Genomic DNA, 15,053 nt, shown 5'->3' on the forward strand with positions numbered 1-15,053 from the left:
GTATTCATTTCTTATGGTTTACTTTTACCTAGTAAATGCTTGAATAATGTGATGGGGTCTATGTTTAATATTCAGTCAAAATTATAATTGTATCAAGTTGAAATATAGTAAAACCCGTCAATTTGACCTATATTATTTAAAAACAAATTTATCCTATGCAATGAAAAAGAGCAAACCTTTATTAAGCTGATTTTTTGTCTTGTATCAGCATACAACGCTAACGTCGTAATGTTGTCGTTGAACGCTAACGACGGATTTGTCTTGGCGTAATATTGTGTGAATACCCTACTCAAAACTTCGCAAGTTGATTAAAAAAAAAAAAACTTTTTAGCGAGCTTTTTATTTTATTACTAGCCGCCAAAGGCGGCCAGCTGTCCGCCACGCTAAAGGTTTTCACAAATAAAGTTTTTTAAAACATAGCAGGAAATCTGAAGATTAGTGGACAATTAAAGTGTTCCTGTCCTGCAATTTTGTCTTCATATCCAGTTCTGCTGCAGATGTGTTTATAGCTCTTGCGGATGTTTGAAGATGTAACTTTGCTATGGTAACCTAAGCCCTATGGTAACCTAACCTATAATATAACTATCAGGTGGAGACTTGTTTTTTTTTTTTTTTAAAAAAAGGCCTCAGAAATTGTAAAAGCATACAAAAGTTGCTTTCGAAATTATCATTGGCCAATAGCTGAAAACCTCTTCTAATCTTCTTTGACGTTTCTCTGATACTTCTTGGGCTCTAGAATTGCTTTTCGAAATTCGGTCATGTTCCATCCTTCTTTGACGTTCCACAGACGTTTCTTGCGCCCTTTTTCTTCTTTGAGAATCTCTTAATATCTTTTTCTTTGACAAAATACAAAGTTTTTTTGGAAGGAGGTTCTGCCATGTCAGTAATCGGGTTTTTAAGAAGTCAACGAATACTTTAGAACAGCAATTACTATGAATGCAAATCATGAAACTTCAATATTAAAATCTAAGTGCTTACCTGCAAACTGAAACTTTCTGAAAATAACTAATTACATTTAATAAAAACTGTTAAAATAAAGAATAGAAAAACCAAAGAGATCCAAGGTAAGTGTGATCGTTCCTTCAAAAACTATTAAATTCCTATTTTATATACTACATAGCTACAACGCTTAAGAAAAAAAAACTAAAACTCTAAATACATGAAAAGAACTCGAAAACGAATTAATTTTTTATGGTATCAATTTCTATTTCTATATCGCTACAAAAGGTATCANTGCAACTCTATTTGACAATTTTATGCAGCACTATAAATTATATAAAAGTAAATGCAAAACAATAAGTTCTAGTAAAAAAAAAATTTTTTTTTTGAAAAAACCTACTTATCGTCGTTACAAGTGGGTTTTTTCAAGGTGGGCCCGCCTAATAAAACCCGGGCGGGTTTTTTCAAAGTGGGCCCACTTGGCGAACCCTGAGTAAAACCCATCAATTTGACCTGTATTATTTAAAAACAAATTTATCCTGTGCAATAAAAAAGAGCAAACCTTTTATAAGCTGATTTTTTGTCTTGTATGTTGAACGCTAACGTCAGATTTGTCTTGGCGTGATATTGTATGAATACCCTACTCAAAACTTCGCAAGTTGATTGAAAAAAAAAAAACAACTTTTTAGCGAGCTTTTTTTTTTATTATAATATGTCTTAGAATATCACTGAATTGTTAAAATAGTATTGAAATCTAACCTAAACCCTTTCGTAAGGTGAGTACGTGAAAAGTTATTACGTGCTTTTGTAACAAATAGGTTTGTAAGCACATGTTACAAAATTAATCTCAAAATGTTTTCATGAATATAAGGTTGAGTACTTAATTGCTTATTTGTTTTAGTGTACTTATATTTAGGAATTATTTATTTGAAACAAATAAAAATATGTTAACAACATAAACAACGTGAATAACATGTGAATATGTTAAACATGATGTCAGAAATGAAAAAAAGGACTCATCCCTTTAAGTTGATCACTTGTCTTAATTGCCTAATAAAACAATGCACGACAAGTGGTTAGCTTACACAGGTTTTTTACTGTATAGGTAATAAAATAATATTCATGAGTAATGAAACGTTAGTGCAAATCGCTGTTTTAATGCTAAATAAAATGCTTTGTTTTAGAATTATTTGCTTGTTTAAACATCTCAGTCAATATTTTGAGTTATATACTCTGATCATTTCATAGTAAACCAAATACTAGTTCTTTCCATTGTGGAACTTATTCTTTTATTTAAAAGTGTCGTTTTACCCTTTGGGTATGGGTGTGAGCTGTTTAGTTTCTTTTACCCTTTGTATGTTAGTATTCCCCTTTGGTGTATCAACTGTGATGTGAAGCATAATTCGCAGAGTATGTCGAACCGAATACGTAATGTTTTATGTCCCAAATGTTAACGTGCTCAGCACCTCAAATTTAACGTGACATGGCGAAGTTCGGCGCCAGTAATTGCCCTTTCGTGCAAAACTTTATTTTATTGATATTTTTGTTCTCTTTTTTTTTCCTTCTCTTCTGTTTTTTAATATTGTGCGATGCGTGATTGCCATATGCTTGCTCTATCGGAATAATTTTCAGCTACTGTTTATTGAAATAGTTTATATTTATTGAAAGGTCAATATTTCATTTATATGTTATGAGAATAATATTTCATATAAGGAAAGAAAAAATATTTAAGTAAATTTTTGTATTTGTTGCATTTTGTGTTTAAATATGATGCAAATGTTTTACTAAAAAAGTACGCTCTTTGTGATGAGTTCAAAAAAATGTGATGTGAACTTATACTTTTAAGGGAGAGGGGTTTATGGATGATACTTAAGTAAGATATTAAATTTCCTTTTACCTGAAAGAAACCAATTGTAATTTGTTTACTAAGCATTTAAATTATATTAATAATTAATTAAAAATTTTTTTAGTTAGCGTCATTTAAAACATAAAAATAAATATTGTAAAAGTGTAGAATTTTATACTGTGCTCACAATAAAATTATGAAATAAAAATACTAAAAAGGTATCTTTTAATAAAAATAAAAACACACACAATGAAATCAATTAAGAATTAAAAAGAGTAGGTAAAATATACTGTGCGTTCATTTCCAATGTTATTTAAATTTATTGATATATTTATTGTTGGTTACTTGTGGGAATTCCGGTGTACTGCAATACTGTAATATTGCAGTAATTATTAAACAAAAATATTGTATTTATTTTGGTTTATTATATCTGTTTTTTTCCTCTCAAATTATGTATTCTAGCTACACTTAATGATTCAAGCAATATGCATTTTAAATAGTTCTTTTAATAATGACAGAAATTATTTTTCAAATAATGATTTGCCTTGTGGACCATTTTGCACTACTTTGCGTAGTACCTGTGGTCTGTATAGAAGTTAATAATTGCTGTGTTAGAGAAAAATAAACTGGAAAATACACTTGCAGTCTTTTTTGAAGAATAAATCTTGTACAATGCTTCAAAAAAAAAAGAAAAAAAAACGGACCACCCTAAATAATTTTTGATTTAATGATCGGATCTTTACGTTCTAGGACTCAATCTTAAAGGTTCGAGGGATTGACCTCAAGTATGCTAATTAATTTTTGCAGGCAATATTTTAAGTTAACGAAATCAGACACAAAAACGTACTTTCTCTGAATAAAACATGCTTTCTTTTCGACACATTCGGATTTCTAACCCTCAAAATGTAGGGAGTAGCCGCAAGTATCTCGAGTTTTTTTTTAAAAAAAGTTCTATTTTTAAAATTTAAAATAAAAATACTATTAATTTCGCTCAAATTTTAAATTTCGTCATGTAAAATTAATACTTAAAATACTTAAAATGATGTAAAAAAATTGTATACCTTACAATTCGACGATTATTAAATAAAATAATAAATATTTATTAAAATTTTTTTTTGTATAAAATAATCTTAGGACAACCTAATTTTATAATTGTGTGCAAAAAATTTACAATTTGCTTATAAAGTTCTCGAGATATGGCGAAATACGCAATAAGTAAAATTAACATTAAAGGATCCAAACTTCGGATAACTCTCTTGAGCAAACTATGGGCAAAGAATATATAGGGGATATTCTTTGCTATATATTCTTTGCTATGGGGACCACATTTCCCAGATTGCAACTACCCCCTATATTTTGGGATTTAGAAATCCGAACCCGTGGAAAAAAAGGTATGTTTATTCAGAGAAAATGTGTTTTTGTGTCGGGTTTCTTCACTTAAAATATCGTCTGCACTAATTAATTAGCATATTTGAGGTCAGTCACCCCCTTGGACCATTAAGATTAAATCCTAGCACATCCGTTCATTAGATCAAAAGTTATCCAGGGTGGTCCGTTTTTTTTGTGTGCACTGTACATTTAAACATAATTTTTGAACTAGTGTAAATCCTAGCACACCATAAAGGTCATTGATTGTTTTCTAATAAGTTCCCTAACGCATGTAAGTTTTTATTAAAGATTGTATTCTTTCGCGAATTAGATACTTTATTCAGCAGCCATTTATCACTACATGAAATTGAAAAAAATCAGTGAAAAAAAGTACTAAAACAACTCCATAATTGAATAAATTAAAATCTAGAGCCAAAACTGTTTTTTACGTTGTAAGAAGTCCGCATCTGTCACCTGATTAATTATCTTTTACATAACTTCTTTTCAGAACAAATTCCTGCTTTTTTCTTTTCTCCATATTTTGTTCCAGAACGCCTTTTTATTCCAGCGGTTCTCTGAATATTCATATCTTAATTATTTTATTTCTTGTTTCTTAAGAAACGTTAATTCTCTCATTCATCGAAAATAGAATTCTTTTTCATGTTCCAGGTGTTAAACACCAAATTCGATGGTGTCGTTGCCTCTGTTATTAAACGTTCAATTCCCCCCCCCTTTTTTTTTTCTTCTTCTTTGAAGCTCAATATGATATATATTTTTGCCGTTGTCATAGAGAGTATTAATTTGTTTTATCTTCTGCTTGAGTTAAAAAGAGTATTTTTAATTTCCTAACAATCTTCATTTTCCTTACTCATATTAAAGGCGAGCGTTTTTGCTATGAATGTGAAGGTTTAATTAATTTTTTTAACGAGAAAAAATTATGCAGCTTTTTATTTTGTTTTATGAGTTTTTATGGGCGTTGCTTCGCGCAACTGAATCACGGCTCGATTAAGAGGCCCTTTGCTAAATACTGATCAATAAGTCCCAATATTTTTATTGACTATAAAGTTTATATTGTTTTTCGTTTAATAGAAATTTCTCGTCTGTAACAAAGGGAATAGTACAGTGCGAANTTTTACTCCTAAAATATCACTACTGTTTTGATCAATAAAAAAATCTATCAAAAAAATCAGGTATTTTTTTTTTCTAGTAGAGGATAGTCTACTTTACTCGTCTGTCAATTAATACTAATAATATATTGGATTTTTTGTTAGTTAAAAATAGTTAAGTAAAAAATGTTACAATTGACCCCACTCTCCCCTACAGTGCGAAAGAAATGGAACACCTTCAATAATTCTTGATCTAATGATTGGATTTTCTCGTTCTAAGACTAAATCTCTATGGCTTGAGCGTCTAACCTTAATTTTGATAATTTGATTGACGCCTGACCGTATCGCATTTTGCATTGGCACTAGAGGTGGCCCAAGAGTGTATTAAAACCTCTATTCTTTTTATTTTTTCTTGGAATAAATAATCACTTTGCTTTTCATTTTTTAAAATTATTTACTTATATGCGTTGTACTTGCGTATGTAAAATTTCGTTTCATTCTGACAACTCTTTCAAAGTGCACTAATTTTTATCGCAATGAGTGTGTTATAAATCAAAAGATGAAAACGTTTCATTCTTCAATTTTATTTTCAAAATAATTCACTATCAATTCAAAAATAGGGGAATTGCTGACTTAGAGCACCATTTAACGGTCGCCCTTTCATTTCCGAACTCTTGTTCAAGGACTACAAGTATCTCCTCCGTGCAAATAGGTTCATTAAAAATTAGACTTGTATCTCTAGCATGCGATTTTTAACAATAATTTATTTTTCTGAACCTTGCCTTTAAAAAGTGTAATACGTATTTTGACTTGAAGTCATTGTGATGTTATTTATCAAACTTTTTCTATTTCTACCTCTTTTATTTTACCCATTACTCAATGAAGCACTTTTTTTTCCTCCCCCCCCCTTTTTTTTTTTTTAGAATTAACATCCCTTATGAAACTAATTTATCTCCCTATGAAAGGTACATCTAATTTTGCCATCTTGATATCTTATGGTTTTATGCTTCTGATCCTTCTGAAATTTTTGCGAAAATAAACAAACTGGAATATTCTTTAAATAAATTTCCAGTATGTTTTTTCTATAAATTTAAGTTTGTCTGTAAATAAATGGGTGATTTGTGTTTAGGTTAGAGATCAAGATTATATCAGATAAAACATAGATGCTCCATTCCGATTTTTCCAACATTCATTATTAAATTGTTCAATTCCAACATTCCAATTTTTGATGAAAATATAACGGATATGTGATGTAACTTGTAGGTAATTTTTTTTCCAATTTTACTTGATGAATTTTGTAAAGCTGTAGCACCCCAGCCAATATTGTTTCCCGTTGATGACTTAAAATAAAGAAGATATAAATGAAATGCTTTGAAATCCTTTTTGGTATATTTCTACTTTTTTGTATTATGAGTTTTTTTCACCAGCTTTGCTTCAGTCATCTTTTAATATAAAAATTAATATTGCAGTTAGTTAACATATTAATCTTGCTTCACACGTAATGCATTTTTGAAACTGTCACGTAGCACTTATATTGGAACTTAGTCAAGATTTCTTCGTTTTTCTTTTTTTTTTTTGGTTCTGCGAATGGTTTAGTAACTGATCATCTGCCAACTATCACGTTTGGTATTTACAATTCACGAGCCACGCATTCGTTGTCCACACTGCCCAATCCCTGGATTTCTTTGTGCGGCTGACAACCCGATAATGTATTATGTTTTAAGTCCACCTTTTCGATGGAAGCTCCTTGAATAGTAACGGCCTATTTAAAGATATCTGCGATAACTTGCGATTAATTAAGTCCTTTGATTCTGTGAATAAAACTGAGACTAATGTATACTGGCTGTTTCTCCCTAAGAATAAAAAAGGGCAGGGCGCTTCCTTTCCGAAAAGGACACTGAGTTTTGAAAGGGCATTCACTTAACATCATAAATATTTATCACGATGTGTAATATTATGTAATAACTGAATTTTATCCTCAACAATTTTTAACTTACCCCCCCGTAATGTTTTATGAGTATGATTCAGAAAGTAATTCTCTCTCATTATCAATTTTTTTAAAAAAAAATGATTTATTGATAAACAACTTGAAAGCTTTTTTTCTATAATTTAAACTGAAAATTATAAGAAAATAAACATTTAAAGGTGCATTTTTTTTTAAAAAAAATGTATTTAAAAAATAGTTTTAAAGTCTAAAATCACTTAAAAATTTATTAATACCCCCCTCCCCCGAAAAAAGGTACTTATAAAAATTTTACCAGTTGAGAATAATCCTAACAAATTAAATATTTGCAATAGTAATCGGAATTAAACCCTTAAACACAGATAATTTTACCAGTGTGTAGTGTGTAATTATTATTTAAACAGTGAATCAATTTTTTTCAAAAAGGGATCTGAGTAATAAAAAAAAGGTTAAAAAGCCGTCTTTAAAAAAACAAGTATGGACGCGAATGGCACTGCAGTATCATGGAGAGATTGCGGTGCATCAGCAAAACAATTAACATTACTTTGCGTTTTCAATAAATTGCATACTGTTTTTCAGATTGGTAATGATCAAAATACGTCCCTTGTAAATGGCATCTTACTATCAATCTCACAGAAAGATGTCATAGGGGTTTAAGTCTGGAAATAAGGAAGGCCATTTTTGCGATTCGTATAACGCGTATTTCATATAGTTGCAGCTGTGCATTGTTTATTTTCATTGTAAACTTGAATGTTGTAAACTTAAATTTCAAGCAGGGTTCCCACGGTCCTTAAAAGTCTTTAAAAACTGCTTAATTTTTATTTTGGAAAATAAGGGCCCTTAAAAGTACTTAATTTTGGTATAAGTTTTTTAGAAGTCCTTAATTTTTTACCATCACTAAGGATAAGCAGAATGTTGCATAAAAATTTAAATCTACTCAACTAAAAGATCCTCAGATTTTAATAATCATTTTATTCAGTTAACATTGCAACTTAATATATTGTTTTTTAATTTTTGTTCAATTTTTGGTTGCTTTAAAATTAGTTCATGTTTTTCACCAAAATGTTTAGTAACATTATGTAAAGTTAATTCATAATAACATGTTTGGCTGGAATTTTGTTAAAGTTCATCATAAAAGTAATTATAACACGTTTGCTGGTCTAGTAGCGAAATATAAAAACTTCCTGTAATAATTGTTTAAAGTTTTTGAAAATTTTCTTTATTTACTTTTTTTTAGTATGCATGAAAAAAATTGCTTTTATACATGAAAAAATTTCTTTTTTTACTTTTTTTTTAGTATACATGAAAAAAATTGCAAATCTAATTTCTGCACACTTAATTTTACAATTCAATTTCAATGAAATCATTAAAAATGGAATACAGATCAGTTTAATGTGTTAACTTTTATAATCTAAATGACGTTAACTTTTAACAATCTGAATATTTCTTCTTCTAAAACCCCGACCCGGGTTTGCAAAAATAGCCTGGTACTTCTTTGCCGAGCCCTGTTAATTAATACAATTATATCAGTGCTTACATTGTAATAAAATTATTTATTATTATTGTTTTTTATTGGTATTTTTAGAAAGGTAAATAATTGGCACTGTCACTGGTTGCATAAGTTCTTAATTTTTCAAAAAAGTGTTTAATTTTTTCAATAAAAAGTTCTTAAAAGTGCTTAATTTTTGCTTTGTTAAAAGAGTGGGAACCCTGTCAAGTCTACAACATTCAATTTAAAAAAAATTAGAAAAGAAATAAAATTGCAAGAAGTTGAAAAAAATTATAAAAATTCTTCCGTTCTATCTTTTTCTTTTTAAAAAAAGAACATTCTATTGCCTACTTCAGAACTACAAATCTTTACCAGTTAATTATTCTTTAAAAAACTCAAAAGCTTATATTTTGTTTTTCATGAAGTACTTCTTAAGATGCTGAATCAGAAATAAATTTCTTTATAATTCTTTTTAAAAAATTGTCATGACTATTTTGTAAGTCCATATTCTGCTCAAAGAAGCTTAGAAATTTGCTTAATGAGTTATTTATTTTCTTAGAAGCTTAACTGCAAGTAATTACGTCTTAATTATTGGCTTGTTGACGGGACACCAGACGAACATTTGCCATCAACTCAAAAAGGACTTGATTGAAAAAAGGACTTGCAATTGATTTTTATTGTGATGTAAAAAAACATAATTGGACATCGATTATTAACGTGCTTTCATAAACTCGTTTAATTGTGAAGAAATGAGTAAAATATAAATTATCTTTTCGTAAGAAGTTGTTTACCAATTAACAATTGAAGTAACAAAATTATTTAATGAATAGCAAATTCTTTCAATAAATTTTAAGAACAGCTTAGACATTTTTTTAAATTTATTTTGCGCTTTTTCTTATAGTTAACTTTTTTTCACATTTTATGTGTCTTATGGAAGGGAAGTTTTTGATTAACAGAGTTATTTCACTAGTAATCAAAACTAAATTTCAATTTTATGTGCTAAAGCTCGAAAGCCGTTGTGCAATTTGCACGTTAACGGCTTCTTTATCGTTGAAGTTCAAAAGCTTGTCCAATGATTTTATCAAATAATTTGGTGACTGTTAGCTTGTATTAACTTGATTCTGTAGACATCAAAAACTAAACAACAACATTGTTAATTTCTTTTAGTTCCTTGTATTAAGTTTTTATCGATTAATTATTTATTCAATTAACTAAATTGTTGATTATTGGTTTGTATCAACTTTGTTTATCGAAAAATAAATTATGTCATGTTAAATTAAGCATATAGACTCGTTGCTGTTGTTCCAGCAAAGATCTTATTTTCATTTTAAAGATTGTCTAGACGGTAATGTGCGGATTATCTGTGTGTGGGCGCTTTTCTCAACAATCGATTGGACCCGTTCACTGAAGTGACAGCCAACGTGAACCAGCATGTTTATTGCATCCTAGATGATTAATTGTTGCCTTCTAGTAAACATTTTCGTGATGAAGATGCTGTTGACAGCCCTACTTTTCTAGATGACAACAGTTCATTGTGCTCGTGGAATATGTGACTGGCAATATGGATACTCACACACTTATTACATCTCGATTGGCTTGCAAAACCACTTGAGTAGAATTTAATAGAAAATTTGTGGGACATGTTGGTACTTCGGGTAGTCAGTACCCCCGCAAGTCTATACAGGGTGTCCCGTAAATATTGCGACAAACTTCTAGGGAAAATAGGGCGCATCATAAGGATTAAGAATTATCTAGAAAACCATGACCGGAAATGTCATCTTAAACTGCTAGGGGCGCTTTCCTATTATGGACATGTTGTTCACGTGGAGGCCGTGATAGCTTGGGCTATGGGCCCAAGTCTAGGTGGTCGTGGGTTCGATCCCCGCCGGCAGAGGACTCCCCGTGTAGTCAATGGTGACTGATGCACGTTAAATCTGTCGAATTGTAAAGTTCTCTATGTTCCCATAACAAATCATACCTCTGGGAGTACTGATTCAGGAGTTTCCTTGTCTTCTGAATTTGTTCAAAATTACAAGGCTACGGAGTTGAGCGTTAGTAGTCGTAAAACCATACAATTGGATCGGCTGTTCAACGGCGGTTATAAAATAAAAATATATAAAATAAAAATGTTGTTCCCTTGAATTTGCTCGTTTATTATCTTAAACAGATGTACTGAGATGCTTTAAGGTGTACTGAAATAATGTTAGAAAAATTGTAAATGGAATAGAGAACCTTATTCAATCATTTATATTCTTAAGGTGCTATATTCTAAAGGTGCTTTTTTCATGGGGTGTTTTTAAAAAGTGCTTGATATTCCCTCTTTCAAAATGAGATTTTTTCTTTATGATGTTGATTTTATGTTGATTTTTGCTTCGAATTATGCAAAAAGACACAGTTCACATTATTCTATTCAACGTTTTCATAATTCACTCAACCCCAATCTATTTCGGCGTATTGTCAGTCCGTAGCATATGAAAACGCCATTCGTTTTGCATGATTCAAAATTTCATGGTTTTTGACATGACGGTTAAAACAAGATAAAACCGTCAATTCCAATAACTTTCCAACCCTGCCAAATTATATTTTTTTGAAGTGCTTAAAAATGTTTTTTGAGTGCTTGAAAAGTTGTTAATAGGTGCTTATTTCTTGTTGAATAATTCGGCTACGCGTCTTGTTATATTGTCAAGAAACAAAAATTGTAGCATTTGTGGGATTGGTGAGCGAAGCGAGTTTTAAGTGTAAAGTTTAGTAATATATTGATATTTTAATGACCATTAGATGTAATTGGATTAAGTATTTTATTATTACTGCATACCGACTATTTAGTATAATGTTTACATTGTTATTGTTCTTACCAATCTTTAAAAGTGAATAAAAATGTATAGTTCAATATGATGGTTAAATATTTATGAGTCCCATGTTACCAAACATTGAAATAACGCAGTTGAAAGTAATAAAAAAGTGTTTCAGCAAATGGATGCGTAGCTGAATCTCCGATGTGTACCGAATGTTATTTTTGGTAAAAGCCCCAGATCGATGGAGTTATGCTTACCAGGGCGTTATGAACGGGTCCTTTCTCGCTACTCCCAAGCCGAGAGATACAGACGATGAAAAATCGCTGCGAAGCTTTTTGTCAGAACTTTCATATATATTTATAAAAAATCAGCTTCCTTTTCTCATCAAATATTTATTTCTTGAGCGAATATCTCTGCCTCTTTCGTTATTTGTTTTGGTCTCCTTTTTTAGGAGCAGTATTTTTTTTGTTTATTTATCATGAAAAAGTGAAAAGGTAGCAATAAACTTTTTAAAGTGCTAAGAATCTTCTCCAAAGAAAAAAGATTACATTTTATGAAATAAAAAGTTTTTTTTCTTTGTGCCTAATCTAAAAGTAATACCAAAAGTGATAATGCATTTTCAATTATCTTCAAAATGTTTTTCTTAATGGGGTAATTTGAGTTAATTTTTGATTTATTCTACAATACTAATGTGCAATATTTTTGACTCGTTGTAATGATAGTTTTAAAATTTAAAAATAAGGGAAGATTTGTATCCCCGTGTTAAAATATTATTTGCTGTCAATGGTTACTTTTGAAGTTTTTCTGAATTTGTTAAATTTGATTATAAATTAAAGATTTTTATTGTAGATTTATTTAAACGCAGAAAAAATGCACTTAATTACATATTTCGAAAATTGGTTTAAAATTTGACTAATGCTGTTTATAATGTTACAGAGCACACTGCTACTAACGCAATTATCAGGGAACTTTTTAAACTTGTATACATTTTTCAAAAAGGAATTAATCATTATTATTTTCTGAAGATTAGTCCTTGAAAAATTTTCATCAAAATATTTTCACCAAAATGCCTATGAAATTGCGGCAAATATAAACTTGAATGGTTGCACTCAAATACGGTAATTAATTTATAATTATTGCTGACTTTTAATTAAATTATAAAATCAGACACTAAAAATGATTTTCTCTGATGAAACATACGTTTTATACGACTGATTTGGATTCTTGATCATTAAAATGTAAGGGTATCCGCAATCTGATAAAGTATATTCTCAGTTGGAGAAATATACTTTTGGCCAGGAGAGAGTGGTCGAAAATTTTTGCCCCAATGTTAATTTTACTTTTTGTGTATTTCGCCATATCTTTGGAACCCTTGAAAAGAATCCACAGCTATTTGCACGCTGCTTTATTACACTAGCTATTTTATAATTTCATTATATTGTTTTATTTCATTAATTAAAGGTTGAAAAATTTAGAATTATAGAGTATATAAATTTTTAACATCTTATCTTACGATTGTGTAATATGAAATGTTAAAAATCAAAAAAATCGAACTGAATTAGTCGAGCTGTCTCTGAGAAATGAGAATATAAAAATTATGCATTTTTTGAAATTTTACGAATCTGATTTCGTTTAATTTTTTTTTATAATGTCATTTAAAATTACATTGTTTAAAATTGTGTAAAAAAGTGCATTTCTTACAATAGAAATTTTTTTCGATAATCATTAAATAAATAAAAAATAAAAAATTGCGATTGAAAAGCATTCTTTAAACGGAATTGCGTTTTCGTGTTAGATTTTGTAAATAAATTAACACTTAGCACTAAATTGGCGTATTTGAGTATAACCACTCACCAATTAAACGTTTATATGATTCCGATATTTTGAACTAAATTCTTTTCGAATGATGTCTTTCATTTTATCGTTACTGTACTTAATTTTATTACTACGTATGGTGTTTCTAGGAAATTTCAAGAAGCGGATTCATCAAAATTTCTTTCCAATTCATTCATTGTAACTAATTTTGCGATAACAGTAACACTTGGTTTTTTATTTTATTTAAATCATTATTCAAAATCAAATGATTTTTTTTTGAAAAGCAAATCATTAATTATTCATTGTGCTAATTTAATTTCTTTTTACAATAATTCATTTGACAAAATTACATTAGTACTTGGTGTTTATTAAGGTAATAAATTAAAGCACTTTTTAAATGTGTTTTTAAAAGATCTTAAAATTCTTTCGGATTTTCTGAATTTAAATTAAGAGCAAAGCTAAAATTTAGTACTGTTTTTTTTAAAATTTATGTCATACATCTGTAAAAAGTAGTCATTGAACATGGATTGTTTCGCAAAAAAACATGATGCCAACAAAATCCTTTTTTTAAAACACAATCTAAGACGCATTTTATTTTAATATTGCAAGTTTTGTAGGTTAAAAGTATTTAATGTGTTAAAAGGAAATAATTATAACATAGCTTAAAAAGAGCTGTTAATCTGATTAAATTCAGATTTAATTTCTTGTAGTGCAATTTTGTAATATTTTTATTTGATGGGCTTTGTTATTCTATACAGAAAGGTTTGCCAGCCTGCAGTAAGACAAAGTATAATGCAATAACTAACAAAAAAAATCTTTGAAATTCTTTTTGTGGTTTGTTTATTTTAGTATGTTCTTCGTTAGTTAAAAATGATGCAATTCTATTTATTTTTCCTTAAATTTAAATCATGCATTTGTTTGCAACATGCCTTACTGAAATTATGAAACAATTTTTAATGTAGTGATATTGCTGAAAAAGAATTATTAACACTAGATTGCATAAGGAAGTCATTTTGACTGCTTTCAATTTAAATTAGAAAAACAGTGATGTATATAATGACACAATTTCTTAGAATTTTGTGACTTTTTGTACAGCATATAATTTTTTTTATTGTTAATATTTATTTACTAATAACTTGTTATATAACTGTAAATATTATAAAAAATTTAAAAAATTTATTTTAGACAAATTTATTTACGCATTCACAATCCAGTCATTTTGACTGCTTTTTGGCAATATAGGCATATACTAATTTTCCGTCTTTCTAGTGTTAATTATCTATTTATTAATATTTCAATTATATTTATTAAATTTAATTGATTATAAACTAAGAATTTTTAAAGTATTTTTTTAAAATAAAGAAATCCGTTTTAAATAAAAAATAAATAAAATTAATCAGATTTTTTGAATAAAAAAAGTAATTGAAGAAATATTTTAAATTTTCGTAAAATAAACACAGAGTTAATTCATCAGAATTTTTAAAATTTTTTTTACATCATTTAATTAAGATTAATGTATGGTTATTAAAAATAGAGTAAAAAAAATATAAAAAATTGATTTTTTTTAGTTATTCAACTCCATTTCTTGGCGTCAGTTCCCCTTTTTTATGCTTCATTTTTAAATAAACATTTTGCAATTATTTTTACTAGTATTTGATTAAAAAGTAAAGTTCATCGATTATTTTTGTAATTAATCAACTTATTGTTTAACTTAAACTTGATTAATTTTTCT

At 28.7% G+C, this 15,053-nt stretch overlaps 1 protein-coding gene across 5 annotated transcripts in view; it reads left to right on the forward strand.

Annotated features, from left to right (window-relative positions):
• Positions 1 to 15,053, forward strand: part of LOC107455507 (Calmodulin-binding transcription activator) — a 156,286-nt gene that overhangs the window by 34,696 nt on the left and 106,537 nt on the right. The gene's annotated exons all lie outside the window — the stretch shown is intronic.

Source organism: Parasteatoda tepidariorum, chromosome 7 (genome assembly GCF_043381705.1).
Source record: "Parasteatoda tepidariorum isolate YZ-2023 chromosome 7, CAS_Ptep_4.0, whole genome shotgun sequence".
In the NCBI taxonomy this organism is placed as follows: Eukaryota; Metazoa; Arthropoda; class Arachnida; order Araneae; family Theridiidae; genus Parasteatoda; species Parasteatoda tepidariorum.